The 13798-nt window shown below is 44.5% G+C and overlaps 2 long non-coding RNA genes across 3 annotated transcripts; both read left to right on the plus strand.

Moving 5' to 3' along the window:
- Positions 1–6177: 6177 nt before the first annotated feature.
- Positions 6178–9240, plus strand: LOC127322889 (uncharacterized). Of its 2 annotated transcripts, XR_011750625.1 has the most exons (5): positions 6178–6589; positions 6677–6915; positions 7009–7122; positions 7607–7691; positions 9006–9240. It is a non-coding gene; the product is annotated as an uncharacterized lncRNA (long non-coding RNA). The 2 variants fall into 2 exon arrangements; XR_007865158.2 differs by having other exon boundaries at positions 7607–9240.
- A 1700-nt stretch (positions 9241–10940) lies between these two features.
- LOC139834940 (uncharacterized) lies at positions 10941–13404 on the plus strand. The gene is made up of 4 exons (XR_011750626.1): positions 10941–11079; positions 11173–11286; positions 11771–11855; positions 13170–13404. It is a non-coding gene; the product is annotated as an uncharacterized lncRNA (long non-coding RNA).
- The last annotated feature ends 394 nt before the right edge of the window (positions 13405–13798 follow it).

A 13798-nucleotide genomic window follows, 5' to 3' on the forward strand; every position in this document is an offset into this window, starting at 1 on the left:
ACACAACCAAGATACTTTGTCCCAACGTAACAGTGAGGTTGTCAATCTCACTGGCTTGCTGTAAAAAAGGATTAGATGTATAGTGTGGATGATGATTGTTGCAGAAAACAGTAGAACCAGTATTGCAGTAGATTGTATTCGATGTAAAAGAATGGACCGGGGTCCACAGTTCACTAGTGGTGTCTCTCCGATAAGAATAAGCATGTTGGGTGAACAAATTACAGTTGGGCAATTGACAAATAAAGAGGGCATGACCATGCACATACATGTTATGATGAGTATTGTGAGATTTAATAGGGCATTATGACAAAGTACATAGACCGCTATCCAGCATGCATCTATGCCTAAAAAGTCCACCTTCAGGTTATCATCCGAACCCCCTCCAGTATTAAGTTGCAAACAACAGACAATTGCATTAAGTATGGTGCGTAATGTAATCAACGAATATATACTTAGACATAGCATTGATGTTTTATCCCTAGTGGCAACAGCACATCCACAACCTTAGAGGTTTCTGTCACTCCCCCAGATTTAATGGAGACATGAACCCACTATCGAGCATAAATACTCCCTCTTGGAGTTACAAGCAAAAAACTTGGCCAGAGCCTCTACTAGCAACGGAGAGCATGCAAGATCATAAATAACACATAGATGATATTGATAATCAATATAACATAGCATTCACTTATTCATCAGATCCCAACAAACACAACATGTAGCATTACAGATAGATGATCTTGATCATGTTAGGCAGCTCACAAGATCCAACAATGATAGCACAATCAGGAGAAGACGACCATCTAGCTACTGCTATGGACCCATAGTCCAGGGGTGAACTACTCACTCATCACTCCGGAGGCGACCATGGCGGTGAAGAGTCCTCTGGGAGATGATTTCCCTCTCCGGCAGGGTGCCGGAGGCGATCTCCTGAATCCCCCGAGATGGGATTGACGGCGGCGGCGTCTCTGGAAGGTTTTCCGTATCGTGGCTCTCGGTACTGGGGGTTTCGCGACGAAGGCTTTAAGTAGGCGGAGGAGATAGGTCAGGGGGCCACACGAGGGCCCCACACGACAGGCCGGCGCGTCCAAGGGCCAGGCCGCGCCGCCCTGGTGTCTGGCCACCTCGTGGCCCCACTTCATATCCTCTTCGGTCTTCTGGAAGCTTCGTGGAAAAATAGGCCTCTGGGCGTTGATTTCGTCCAATTCCGAGAATATTTCCTTACTAGGATTTCTGAAACCAAAAATAGCAGAAAACAGCAACTGACTCTTCGGCATCTCGTTAATAGGTTAGTGCCGGAAAATGCATAAATATGACATAAAGTATGCATAAAACATGTAGATATCATCAATAATGTGGCATGGAACATAAGAAATTATCGATACGTCGGAGACGTATCAGCATCCCCAAGCTTAGTTCCTGCTCGTCCCAAGCAGGTAAACGATAACAAGGATAATTTCTGGAGTGACATGCCATCATAACCTTGATCATACTATTGTAAGCATATGTAATGAATGTAGTGATCCAAGACAATGGTAAATGACATGAGTAAACAAATGAATCATATGGCAAAGACTTTTCATGAATAGTACTTTCAAGACAAGCATCAATAAGTCTTCCATAAGAGTTAACTCATAGAGCAATAATTCAAAGTAAAGGTATTGAAGCAACACAAAGGAAGATTAAGTTTCAGCGGTTGCTTTCAACTTATAACATGTATATCTCATGGATATTGTCAATGTAAAGTAATATAACAAGTGCAATATGCAAGTATGTAGGAATCAATGCACAGTTCACACAAGTGTTTGCTTCTTGAGGTGGAGAGAAATAGGTGAACTGACTCAACATAAAAGTAAAAGAAAGGCCCTTCGCAGAGGGAAGCATTGATTGCTATATTTGTGCTAGAGCTTTGATTTTGAAAACAAGAAACAATTTTGTCAACGGTAGTAATAAAGCATATGTGTCATGTAAATTATATCCTACAAGTTGCAAGCCTCATGCATAGTATACTAATAGTGCCCGCACCTTGTCCTAATTAGCTCGGATTACCTGGATTATCATCACAATACATATGTTTTAACCAAGTGTCACAAAGGGGTACCTCTATGCCGCCTGTACAAAGGTCTAAGTAGAAAGCTCGCATTGGATTTCTCGCTTTTGATTATTCTCAACTTAGACATCCATACCGGGACAACATAGACAACAGATAATGGACTCCTCTTTAATGCTTAAGCATTCAACAACAGTTAATTTTCTCATATGAGATTGAGGATATTTGTCCAAAACTGAAACTTCCACCATGGATCATGGCTTTAGTTAGCGGCCCAATGTTCTTCTCTAACATTATGCATGCTCTAACCATTCTAGTGGTAAATCTCCCTTACTTCAGACAAGACGGACATGCATAGCAACTCACATGATATTCAACAAAGAGTAGTTGATGGCGTCCCCAGGAACATGGTTATCGCACAACAAGCAACTTAATAAGAGATAAAGTGCATAAGTACATATTCAATACCACAATAGTTTTTAGGCTATTTGTCCCATGAGCTATATATTGCAAAGGTAGAGGATAGAAATTTTAAAGGTAGCACTCAAGCAATTTACTTTGGAATGGCGGAGAAATACCATGTAGTAGGTAGGTATGGTGGACACAAATGGCATAGTGGTTGGCTCAAGGATTTTGGATGCATGAGAAGTATTCCCTCTTGATACAAGGTTTTAGGCTAGCAAGGCTATTTGAAACAAACACAAGGATGAACCGGTGCAGCAAAACTCACATAAAAGACATATTGTAAACATTATAAGACTCTACACCATCTTCCTTGTTGTTCAAACACTTTACTAGAAATTATCTAGACCTTAGAGAGACCAATTATGCAAACCAAATTTTAGCAAGCTCTATGTATTTCTTCATTAATGGGTGCAAAGTATATGATGCAAGAGCTTAAACATGAGCACAACAATTGCCAAGTATAAAATTATCCAAGACATTATAGCAATTACTACATGTAGCATTTCCCGATTCCAACCATATAACAATTTAACGAAGAAGATTCAACCTTCGCCATGAACACTATGAGTAAAGCCTAAGGACATATTTGTCCATATGCAACAGCGGAGCGTGTCTCTCTCCCACACAATGAATGCTAGGATCCATTTTATTCAAACAAAAACAAAAACAAAAAAAAAACCGACGCTCCAAGCAAAGTACATAAGATGTGATGGAATAAAAATATAGTTTCACTAGAGGAACCTGATAATGTTGTCGATGAAGAAGGGGATGCCTTGGGCATCCCCAAGCTTAGACGCTTGAGTATTCTTGATATATGCAGGGGTGAACCACCGGGGCATCCCCAAGCTTAGAGCTTTCACTCTCCTAGATCATATTGTATCATCCTCCTCTCTTGATCCTTGAAAACTTCCTCCACACCAAACTCAAAACAACACATTAGAGGGTTAGTGCTCAATCAAAATTTACATGTTCAGAGGTGACATAATCATTATTAACACTTCTGGACATTGCGCAAAGCTACTGAAAGTTAATGGAATCGAAAAATCCATCAAGCATAGCAAAACAGGCAATGCGAAATAAAAGGCAGAATCTGTCAAAACAGAACAGTTCGTAAAGACGAATTTTATTGAGGCACCAGACTTGCTCAAATGAAAATTCTCAAATTGAATGAAAGTTGCTTACATATCTGAGGATCACTCACGTAAATTAGCATAATTTTCTGAGTTACCAACAGAGAATTAGGCCCAGATTCGTGACAGCAAAGAAATCTGTTTCTGCGCAGTAATCCAAATCTAGTATGAACCTTACTATCAAAGACTTTACTTGGCACAACAATGCAACAAAATAAGATAAGGAGAGGTTGCTACAGTAGTAACAACTTCCAAGACTCAAATATAAAATAAAGTGCAGTAGTAAAATCATGGGTTGTCTTCCATAAGCGCTTTTCTTTATAGCCATTAAGATGGGCTCAGTAATTTCAATGATGCACTCGCAAGAAATAAGAGTTGAAGCAAAAGAGAGCATCAAAAGGCAAGTATGACACAAATTTAAGCCTAACCCACTTCCTATGAAAAGGAATCTTGTAAATAAACAAATTCATGAAGCATAATGCAACAAGCATAGAAAGATAAAACAAGTGCATCTTCAAGATTTTCAGCAAAAAGAGAGGTGTTTTAGAAACATGAAAATTTCTACACCCATATTTTCCTCTCTCATAAAGATTTTCAGTAGCATCATGGACAAACTCAACAATATAACTATCACATAAAGCATTCTTATCACGAGTCTCATGCATAAAATAATTACTCTCCACATAAGCATAATCAATTTTATTAGTAATAGTGGGAGCAAATTCAACAAAATAGCTATCATTATTATTCTCATCAAGTATAGTAGGCATAGTATAATCATAACAAAATTTACTCTCCATAGTAGGTGGCACCAAAAGACCACTATCATTATAATCATCATAAATAGGAGGTAAAGTATCATCAAAGTAAATTTTCTCCTCAATGCTTGGGGGACTAAAAATATCATGCTCATCAAAACCAGCTTCCCCAAGCTTAGAATTTTCCATATCATTAGCAACAATGGTGTTCAAAGCGTTCATACTAATATGTTCCATAGGTTTTTTAATTTTCGCAGCAAACAATCCATGTCTTAACTCAGGAAATAGATTAAAAAGCTCACACTTATTTTCCATTATGCCTAACTAGCGAACAAGAAACAAAAATATGCATGGAATTAAGTAAAGTAAAACAAGTAACTATTTTTTTTGTGTTTTTAATATGATGCAGCAAACAAAGAAGTAAATAAAATAAAGCAAGACAAAAACAAAGTAAAGAGATTGGAAGCGGAGACTCCCCTTGCAGCGTGTCTTGATCTCCCTGGCAACGGCGCCAGAAAACAGTCTTGATACGCGTACAGCACGCGACCGTTGGGAACCCCAAGAGGAAGGTGTGATGCGTACAGCGGCAAGTTTTCCCTCAGTAAGAAACCAAGGTTTATCGAACCAGTAGGAGCCAAGAAGCACGTTGAAGGTTGATGGCGGCGAGATGTAGTGCGGCGCAACACCAGGGATTCCGGCGCCAACGTGGAACCTGCACAACACAACCAAGATACTTTGTCCCAACGTAACAGTGAGGTTGTCAATCTCACCGGCTTGCTGTAACAAAGGATTAGATGTATAGTGTGGATGATGATTGTTGCAGAAAACAGTAGAACAAGTATTGCAGTAGATTGTATTCGATGTAAAAGAATGGACCGGGGTCCACAGTTCACTAGTGGTGTCTCTTCGATAAGAATAAGCATGTTGGGTGAACAAATTACAGTTGGGCAATTGACAAATAAAGAGGGCATGACCATGCACATACATGTTATGATGAGTATTGTGAGATTTAATTGGGCATTACGACAAAGTACATAGACCGCTATCCAGCATGCATCTATGCCTAAAAAGTCCACCTTCAGGTTATCATCCGAACCCCCTCCAGTATTAAGTTGCAAACAACAGACAATTGCATTAAGTATGGTGCGTAATGTAATCAACGAATATATCCTTAGACATAGCATTGATGTTTTATCCCTAGTGGCAACAACACATCCACAACCTTAGAGGTTTCTGTCACTCCCCCAGATTTAATGGGGACATGAACCCACTATCGAGCATAAATACTCTGTAGCGGCCCAGGAAAATACCCATATTAGATTTTGTTTGTGCCTTTTTCTTTTATGCATCATCATGGCATATGCATCATATCATCCACAAGATTTTATGAAATAAAAGTTATTTTAAATAAAAACTATTTGTGTTTCCCTCTCATATGGTTTATATAAATAAACCTTCCCTTGTCTTTTCATTTCAGCAAACCAATTATAAAACAAAATAAAATTATTTCAATTTTCTGATTTAAACTAAAGTTTGGTTTTGGGTCTGGTTTCAAATCATTTTACAAAATTGTTTTCAAAAGAGAGAAAAGGATTTTGAAAATAAAACAAACCCCTTGGGCTCTCTCCTCTCTCAGCCCAACCTTCCTCCCTCTCTCCCCCGGGCCACCTCCTCCTCTCTTCTCTGGCCCAAGCCCACCTGCAGCTCCACCGTACCCCTTCGATACTTCTTTCTCCCATTTCTTGTCGTCATCTTCCCCCACGAGAATGGCGTGAACCTCCTGTGGTCCTCCCCCTCTCAACCACCACCACGCCACCACCTCCCCTCCCTTTTTTTTTCCGCATCCCAGACACTCCTGGAAACCCTAGCTCGTTCCCATCCACGCCGCCGCCACCTACCTCCCTCCAATCTTTCTCGTTTCTCTTCTCTGTGAGGAAACGAAGGAGACAACCTCACAGAACCACCACTTCCGTCTCATGGCGCCGCCGCGGCAGGCCTCCCCTCGCCACTCCGAGACCACCCTCAGAACCGCCTCATCTTCCTCGTCATCTCCATCTAAGGAATCGACCCGAGGCCCTCTAAATCGGCCGCAAATTCGCCGTTTCCGTTTCCAACCCCGGCGGGAAAAACTCTGATTCCGGCCGCTGCGGCCATCCTCCGGCGCCACTGACCTCTCCATGAGCTTCACGGTAACGTACTCATTCTCCCGGGCCTCTTCTCCTTCCCAATCCTGCTCTCTGTCGAGTTGCCGACGTTCACCGCCGCTTTACCCGCAGGTCCTCGCCGGCGGCGTCTCTCCGGCGACCCCCTAGACTCGGCACCGCCACCATCTGGTTCCCTGCGTTGAGGCGCATCCCCGACGCCTACTTCCTCGTCCCAGTTCGCTCGGAAGCCTCAGATCGAAACTCGTCTGCAAGCTCAGCCATGGCAGGCTCTTCCCAGATCTTCCGCGTCGGCCTGGGTTAAAAGGCTGCGCAACCCCTTCCATCCAACAATAGATGCATCAGCCCATCTGGTTTGTTCCTTGTTCCTAAACGTGCAGATACTGGGTTCAATTCCCACTTCTGGCTAATTAAGCCAAACTTTTTGTTTCCAATTCCTGAATCAGATCTGGCGTCCCATGGGCCTGGCCCGAGATCAGCCGGCTCAGTCCATCGTCCGCCTTGCGACCAGAAGCTATCTGCCGCCCGCAGCAGGACAGATCGGGCCCATGACAGTGCAGGTCCAGCCCGGCTCGTACCTTCCCGTTTTGTTTTTGCAGAAAATATACAAATCTTGTAAAATTCATATCTTCCAAAATATAACTCGAAATAAAATGGTTTATATATGAAAATTGATCAGAAAAATATGTTGAACATGAATATGCCATCCATTCATCTGTTTGCATTTCGCATCATGTCGTGACGTGATAGTTGTGCATGTGTACCTAACATATATGCGGAGTATTTCGGATTTCCAACTAAGGTTTCCCCGCTCCGTTTAATATTGAAGTAGCGCACCCCTGCCATGTCTTGCCATGCTAATCAACACTTAAACTTTGTCGGTAGAAATGCAACTCCAACCTAATTTGTGTGTCCGGGGTTCCGACTCCGATTAAATTGGATAAGATGCATTGCACCATCTATGCCATGTCATGCATATCATCATGAACATGCTGGATCTTCTTTATCCGTAGTTGTAAGACTTGCATACGTTATGTGTTCCAGCATTTGCTTCTTCCCGGATAGGATCGCGAAGTGGTGTGGTGAGATACGACGAGTTCTCCGGATGTCCCTCGGCAAGCTTTAACAGGCAAGCATTTCCCCTATACTCCTGTCCCTGCAGGAGTCGCTCACCTATTTTATTTTGCCTTCTCCCTCATGCTATCCTTAAGTTGCGTTCTTGTCACGTGTCCTTTCCACTTGTTACCTCAAGCAGCCCATATTGCCACCACAACCTCCTACGGCTATTGTTTGGTTATCGAGTCTGCCCTTGCGAGTCGTAGTGCATGCTAGTGCTGTTTTATCTCGTTACCGTTATTGTTATCTTATTTGGGTTATATGTTGGGAAGAATCATGGTTACTTTAGTTGTTGACATTTGTTTAGCGGAGGCATCGGTGGGTCAGCTGCTCGTTTTGTGACGGCTCACTTGTGTTTCCGTAATACCTTAGGACCCCGAGTTCTTGTTATCTGTTCCGAGACTGAGCGCTCTAACCACACGTGGGTATGCTTACCGGGTCTCCCCTCGACCACTGCCTGAATCTACAGCATTTGTCCAGTGGCCACAACTAGTTTGGATGTTTGTTTTGTTTCTCCCGGGCGTGCAAGCATGTTTCTTTGTGGTCAGATGATATGATGTTACTTTTGGGGAAGCCGTGAGTGCCTTGTAACCCCGTTGTCTCTTGCACGTCCGTAGGTGCGGCACGTATTGCTGAAGATGGATTCACCCTGCGGGCACTGTTTCCATCCGAAAGCCGTTCTCGCAACAGCTAGGTCCGCGTCGGAGTTTCGATCGGGCTCCGAAACGGGTTCAACTTAGTTAGGTGGCTTCCTGGACATTGTTATGGTGAAGGAGAGTGCGTGTCGTGATATCCACCTGTCGTAAGTGGGTTGATCGTGCGTGTGGGCACATTTGGGCATCCCTGCAGGGTTACAATCTTATCGATAAGCCGCGTCCGCGGTTATGGACGACTTGGAGCTGTATGACTCGACCATAGACAACTTACACCTGTTGTTTCAATCATAATAACTTGCGTAGTAAGTTAGCACAACTTCAATAATAAATGGGTAAAACTTGACAACTGTGTGAGTGCCTTTATAAGTACTTCTTGGCGAAGGGGGAACACATCGGCTGTGTTATGTTTGCAGAGTATAGAACTGTTAGTTTATGCGCTCTCTCATCTTCTCTGATTAGACGAATGTTGTAGAGTGTCTCTATAGGTTTTTAGTGCTTGCGCGTTGCCGCTTAACCCCACCATATTGTCATGACGTTCCTCTTGCGTCCTCTAAGTCCCCTGCATGCCTCAAGTACAAAGGATGACTGGTTGACGAACGCTTATACGTCTTGAAGTCTTGTTAAGTACGAACCCGTACTTATTGCTGCTTCTACGGGATATAACCGGGCAGGTATGAAGATATGTTCGATGAAGACGACGTTAGCAAGGTTACCCTTCCGGCTTGGCCTGGGCAGGGTTATGGACGCCACTGGTTATCTTCAGGACTCTTAGTCCAATTTGTATCTTGTCCGTACTCGGACGCATTCGATCTTCTGTATGATTTGGATCTTTGTATGTATCTATTTGTATCTTGACTCGTTGGAGTCGTTGTTGTAATATATGTTTCTTGTGGGCTCTATTGTAAACCTGTTGTAATGTTACTACTCGTGGTAATTCCTCTGGCATCACGTGTTCTTTGTCGCGCACGTCGTGTCGGAGGGCGTGTCGGAATCGATATCGTGCGGATTTCGGCGGTTTCGCTGGGATCCTCAGGGTACCGGTTTCGGGGTGTCACAAGTTGGTATCAGAGCCTCAGGTTGACGGTACCCCACTAGTCCAGCCTTTAGGATAACCTTGCCAACGGTCGTTGAGCTTAGAGTGTCAAAACTATTTTCTAAAATTCGTTGGATAGTTCTGATTAGCTCTGATTTTTCTCCTTACCTATATTCTTTCTCCTCTTACCTTTCCGCGTTTTGAACCTTCTCTCTTATCTGCTTCTCCGAGTCTTAGGTCTTGACGTGGGTTGGACGATCTTTGCCCCTCACCTATTAGGTCCGATCTTCGAAGGATTCGACGTAAGTGCATCATCAACAGCGGAACAACGACTTCTTTTTAGTGGTGTCGCCGATCAGCATGGACCAAGAACTCTTGTTAGTGGTGTCGAGGAGATCGACACGTCGCCTGAAGATCCGATAGTTCACCTCTCTCCCCCGTACCATGACGTGGAACCTCGGGGCGAGGTTCCTTGTTAGTGGTGTCGATTGTAGCGGCCCAGGAAAATACCCATATTAGATTTTGTTTGTGCCTTTTTCTTTTATGCATCATCATGGCATATGCATCATATCATCCACAAGATTTTATGAAATAAAAGTTATTTTAAATAAAAACTATTTGTGTTTCCCTCTCATATGGTTTATATAAATAAACCTTCCCTTGTCTTTTCATTTCAGCAAACCAATTATAAAACAAAATAAATTTATTTCAATTTTCTGATTTAAACTAAAGTTTGGTTTTGGGTCTGGTTTCAAATCATTTTACAAAATTGTTTTCAAAAGAGAGAAAAGGATTTTGAAAATAAAACAAACCCCTTGGGCCCTCTCCTCTCTCAGCCCAACCTTCCTCCCTCTCTCCCCCGGGCCACCTCCTCCTCTCTTCTCTGGCCCAAGCCCACCTGCAGCTCCACCGTACCCCTTCGATACTTCTTTCTCCCATTTCTTGTCATCATCTTCCCCCACGAGAATGGCGTGAACCTCCTGTGGTCCTCCCCCTCTCAACCACCACCACGCCACCACCTCCCTCCCTTTTTTTCCGCATCCCGACACTCCCCGGAAACCCTAGCTCGTTCCCATCCACGCCGCCGCCACCTACCTCCCTCCAATCTTTCTCGTTTCTCTTCTCTGTGAGGAAACGAAGGAGACAACCTCACAGAACCACCACTTCCGTCTCATGGCGCCGCCGCGGCAGGCCTCCCCTCGCCACTCCGAGACCACCCTCAGAACCGCCTCATCTTCCTCGTCATCTCCATCTAAGGAATCGACCCGAGGCCCTCTAAATCGGCCGCAAATTCGCCGTTTCCGTTTCCAACCCCGGCGGGGAAAACTCTGATTCCGGCCGCTGCGGCCATCCTCCGGCGCCACTGACCTATCCATGAGCTTCACGGTAACGTACTCATTCTCCCGGGCCTCTTCTCCTTCCCAATCCTGCTCTCTGTCGAGTTGCCGACGTTCACCGCCGCTTTACCCGCAGGTCCTCGCCGGCGGCGTCTCTCCGGCGACCCCCTAGACTCGGCACCGCCACCATCTGGTTCCCTGCGTTGAGGCGCATCCCCGACGCCTACTTCCTCATCCCAGTTCGCTCGGAAGCCTCAGATCGAAACTCGTCTGCAAGCTCAGCCATGGCAGGCTCTTCCCAGATCTTCCGCGTCGGCCTGGGTTAAAAGGCTGCGCAACCCCTTCCATCCAACAATAGATGCATCAGCCCATCTGGTTTGTTCCTTGTTCCTAAACGTGCGTACATCGGGTTCAATTCCCACTTCTGGCTAATTAAGCCAAACTTTTTGTTTCCAATTCCTGAATCAGATCTGGCGTCCCATGGGCCTGGCCCGAGATCAGCCGGCTCAGTCCATCATCCGCCTTGCGACCAGAAGCTATCTGCCGCCCGCAGCAGGACAGATCGGGCCCATGACAGTGCAGGTCCAGCCCGGCTCGTACCTTCCCGTTTTATTTTTGCAGAAAATATACAAATCTTGTAAAATTCATATCTTCCAAAATATAACTCGAAATAAAATGGTTTATATATGAAAATTGATCAGAAAAATATGTTGAACATGAATATGCCATCCATTCATCTGTTTGCATTTCGCATCATGTCGTGACGTGATAGTTGTGCATGTATACCTAACATATATGCGGAGTATTTCGGATTTCCAACTAAGGTTTCCCCGCTCCGTTTAATATTGAAGTAGCGCACCCCTGCCATGTCTTGCCATGCTAATCAACACTTAAACTTTGTCGGTAGAAATGCAACTCCAACCTAATTTGTGTGTCCGGGGTTCCGACTCCGATTAAATTGGATAAGATGCATTGCACCATCTATGCCATGTCATGCATATCATCATGAACATGCTGGATCTTCTTTATCCGTAGTTGTAAGACTTGCATACGTTGTGTGTTCCAGCATTTGCTTCTTCCCGGATAGGATCGCGAAGTGGTGTGGTGAGATACGACGAGTTCTCCGGATGTCCCTCGGCAAGCTTTAACAGGCAAGCATTTCCCCTATACTCCTGTCCCTGCAGGAGTCGCTCACCTATTTTATTTTGCCTTCTCCCTCATGCTATCCTTAAGTTGCATTCTTGTCACGTGTCCTTTCCACTTGTTACCTCAAGCAGCCCATATTGCCACCACAACCTCCTACGGCTATTGTTTGGTTATCGAGTCTGCCCTTGCGAGTCGTAGTGCATGCTAGTGCTGTTTTATCTCGTTACCGTTATTGTTATCTTATTTGGGTTATATGTTGGGAAGAATCATGGTTACTTTAGTTGTTGACATTTGTTTAGCGGAGGCATCGGTGGGTCAGCTGCTCGTTTTGTGACGGCTCACTTGTGTTTCCGTAATACCTTAGGACCCCGAGTTCTTGTTATCTGTTCCGAGACTGAGCGCTCTAACCACACGTGGGTATGCTTACCGGGTCTCCCCTCGACCACTGCCTGAATCTACAGCATTTGTCCAGTGGCCACAACTAGTTTGGATGTTTGTTTTGTTTCTCCCGGGCGTGCAAGCATGTTTCTTTGTGGTCAGATGATATGATGTTACTTTTGGGGAAGCCGTGAGTGCCTTGTAACCCCGTTGTCTCTTGCACGTCCGTAGGTGCGGCACGTATTGCTGAAGATGGATTCACCCTGCGGGCACTGTTTCCATCCGAAAGCCGTTCTCGCAACAGCTAGGTCCGCGTCGGAGTTTCGATCGGGCTCCGAAACGGGTTCAACTTAGTTAGGTGGCTTCCTGGACATTGTTATGGTGAAGGAGAGTGCGTGTCGTGATATCCACCTGTCGTAAGTGGGTTGATCGTGCGTGTGGGCACATTTGGGCATCCCTGCAGGGTTACAATCTTATCGATAAGCCGCGTCCGCGGTTATGGACGACTTGGAGCTGTATGACTCGACCATAGACAACTTACACCTGTTGTTTCAATCATAATAACTTGCGTAGTAAGTTAGCACAACTTCAATAATAAATGGGTAAAACTTGACAACTGTGTGAGTGCCTTTATAAGTACTTCTTGGCGAAGGGGGAACACATCGGCTGTGTTATGTTTGCAGAGTATAGAACTGTTAGTTTATGCGCTCTCTCATCTTCTCTGATTAGACGAATGTTGTAGAGTGTCTCTATAGGTTTTTAGTGCTTGCGCGTTGCCGCTTAACCCCACCATATTGTCATGACGTTCCTCTTGCGTCCTCTAAGTCCCCTGCGTGCCTCAAGTACAAAGGATGACTGGTTGACGAACGCTTATACGTCTTGAAGTCTTGTTAAGTACGAACCCGTACTTATTGCTGCTTCTACGGGATATAACCGGGCAGGTATGAAGATATGTTCGATGAAGACGACGTTAGCAAGGTTACCCTTCCGGCTTGGCCTGGGCAGGGTTATGGACGCCACTGGTTATCTTCAGGACTCTTAGTCCAATTTGTATCTTGTCCGTACTCGGACGCATTCGATCTTCTGTATGATTTGGATCTTTGTATGTATCTATTTGTATCTTGACTCGTTGGAGTCGTTGTTGTAATATATGTTTCTTGTGGGCTCTATTGTAAACCTGTTGTAATGTTACTACTCGTGGTAATTCCTTTGGCATCACGTGTGCTTTGTCGCGCACGTCGTGTCGGAGGGCGTGTCGGAATCGATATCGTGCGGATTTCGGCGGTTTCGCTGGGATCCTCAGGGTACCGGTTTCGGGGCGTCACATACTCCCTCTTGGAGTTACAAGAAAAAACTTGGCCAGAGCCTCTACTAGCAACGGAGAGCATGCAAGATCATAAACAACACATAGATGATATTGATAATCAACATAAGATAGCATTCACTTATTCATCAGATCCCAACAAACACAACATGTAGCATTACAGATAGATGATCTTGATCATGCTAGGCAGCTCACAAGATCCAACAATGATAGCACAATTAGGAGAAGATGACCATCTAGCTACTG

Source organism: Lolium perenne, unplaced genomic scaffold, assembly GCF_019359855.2.
Source record: "Lolium perenne isolate Kyuss_39 unplaced genomic scaffold, Kyuss_2.0 unplaced98, whole genome shotgun sequence".
NCBI classification, from domain to species: Eukaryota; Viridiplantae; Streptophyta; class Magnoliopsida; order Poales; family Poaceae; genus Lolium; species Lolium perenne.